Raw genomic sequence first — 2,333 nt, forward strand, 5'->3', positions numbered from 1 at the left:
TTTTTGAGGCGGAGTCTCACTCTGTTGCCCAGGCTGAAGTACAGTGGCGTGATCTTGGCTCACTGCAACCTCTGCCTCCCAGGTTCAAGCAGTTCTTCTGCCTCAGCCTCCTGAGTAGCTGGGATTACAGGCGCCTGCCACCATTTACATTAGCCATATTTACAGGCTAGAAATTAGCCTGGCAAATTTTTTTTTGTATTTTTAGTAGAGATGGGTTTCACCATGTTGGCCAGGCTGGTTTTGAACTCCTGACCTCATGATCCACCCTCCTCCAGGCCTCCTAGAGTGCTGGGATTACAGGCATGAGCCACCGCGCCTGGCATTATGGTTCTTAAATTGATTATTCTTCAGTCTTTATATTACTGACATAGACCTTTAATTTAGTTCCATCAACCAATGACGGTGACTTTGCCCTTGTGAAATTAGAAATGAATGTCCTGATCTTCTCTTTTTCTGCTTAACTTTCTTCCTGGCTCTACCCCTAGCTCCATCAGCAGGCAGGAGTGGTAATGCGTTGGTAGATTGTATTTCTGTAATCATGAGTAAATCTTCTAGGTTTTCTCTACAGATTGTTTTTATTTTTACAACAGTGTTATTAAGCTACACTTCCACCTCTTTTTAAAGTAGACATTTCAGTGGTTTCTGATATATTTACAGAGTTGTACAACCATCACCACAGTCGATTTTAGGACACTTTCTTTACCCCAAAAGAAACCCTGTACCCATTGACAGTTACTTCTTTTCTCTACCTTTCCTCCCAGCACTTTGCTACCACTGATCTACTTTCTGTTGCTGTGGATTTGCTTAGTCTGGACATTACCAAGAAATAGAATCCTATAATATGTGGTCTTTTGTGACTGGCTTCTTTCATTTAGTGTCATGTTTTCAAGGTTCATCTGTAGTGTAACATGTATCAGTACTTCACTCCTTTTTCTGGCCGACTAATATTCCATTGTATGAGTATATTACATTTTGTTTAACCATGTGTCAGTTGATGGACATTGGGTTATTTCCACCTTTTGGCCATTGTGCATAGTTACTGTTATGAATGAATATGGCACAAGTATTTGTTTGAATATCTTTTTTTTTAACTTTTTTTTTTTCTTTTGAGATGGAGTCTTGCTCTGTCACCCAGGCTGGAGTGCAGAGGCATGGTATTGGCTCACTGCAGCCTCCACCTCCCAGGTTCAAGCGATTCTCCTGCCTCTGCCTCCTGAGTAGGTGAGACCGCAGATGCATGCCACCATGCATGGCTAAGTTTTGTGTTTTTAGTAGAGACAGGGTTTCACCATGTTGGCCAGGCTGGTCTTGAACTCGTGACCTCAGGTGATCTACCCACCTTGGCCTCCTGAAATGCTGGGATTACAGGCGTGAGCCACCACACCCGGCCTTTTAAAAAAATATTATTTTGGATGTAAACCTAAGAATGGAGTTGCTACATCATACGTAATTCTATGTTTAACACATTGAGGAACTACGAGATTATTACCCAAAGTGGGTGCACCATTTTACATCCCACCAGCAGTGCATAAGGAGTCCAATTTTCCTACATCTTCGCCAACACTTGTTATTGTCTGTCTTTTTGATTACAGCCATCCTATTGGATGAGTGGCTGTATCTCCTCCTGGTTTTGATTTGCATTTCTCCAATAAATAATGTCATTGAAAAGAACATTGTTTCATATGCTTGTAGGCTAATCGTATATTTTCTTTGAAGAAATGTATCTTCAGAGATATTGCTCATTTTTAATTTTTTGTTTTTTATTAGTAAGTTATAAGAATTCTTTATTCTAGTTGTAAGTCCCTTATCAAATATATGATTTGCCAACATTTTCTCCATTCTGTGGCTTGTCATTTAATTTTCCTGATGATACCCTATGCGTATTTATTTTTAAAAGCTGAAAACCAATAAAAATGTTTACTTAGTCATAATTCTGCCAATACTTTTCACTATGTATGTAGGTGGTATGCTAATTTACATTTCCTTTTCTACACTCCTGGCATGACTAATTAAGTTATAGATCAAGAAAAGGAACACAGGAAACATTTTGTTTTAAAACACCAATTTTACACTTAAAAAAGCAAAACTTTGTTTACTTAAAAAACTCTGAAGCATTCAGTTATTTTATTTATCAGAGCTTCTTGAAGGAAATACTTGCAATGAGATTGGGAAGTGAACTACCTTTGGTATCAGCTTTTGGGTGTTAAAACTTTTGCTGGGTGGTAGTTTTTGTTGTGTTTTATTAATAGAGAGGTTCTCAACTGGGGGCAGCCTTGCCTCCAAACATTTAGCAATGTCTGGAGATATTTTTGGTTGTCATGGCTAGAAGGTTC

The sequence above is a fragment of the Colobus angolensis genome, unplaced genomic scaffold, assembly GCF_000951035.1.
Source record: "Colobus angolensis palliatus isolate OR3802 unplaced genomic scaffold, Cang.pa_1.0 Scaffold390, whole genome shotgun sequence".
NCBI lineage: Eukaryota > Metazoa > Chordata > Mammalia > Primates > Cercopithecidae > Colobus > Colobus angolensis.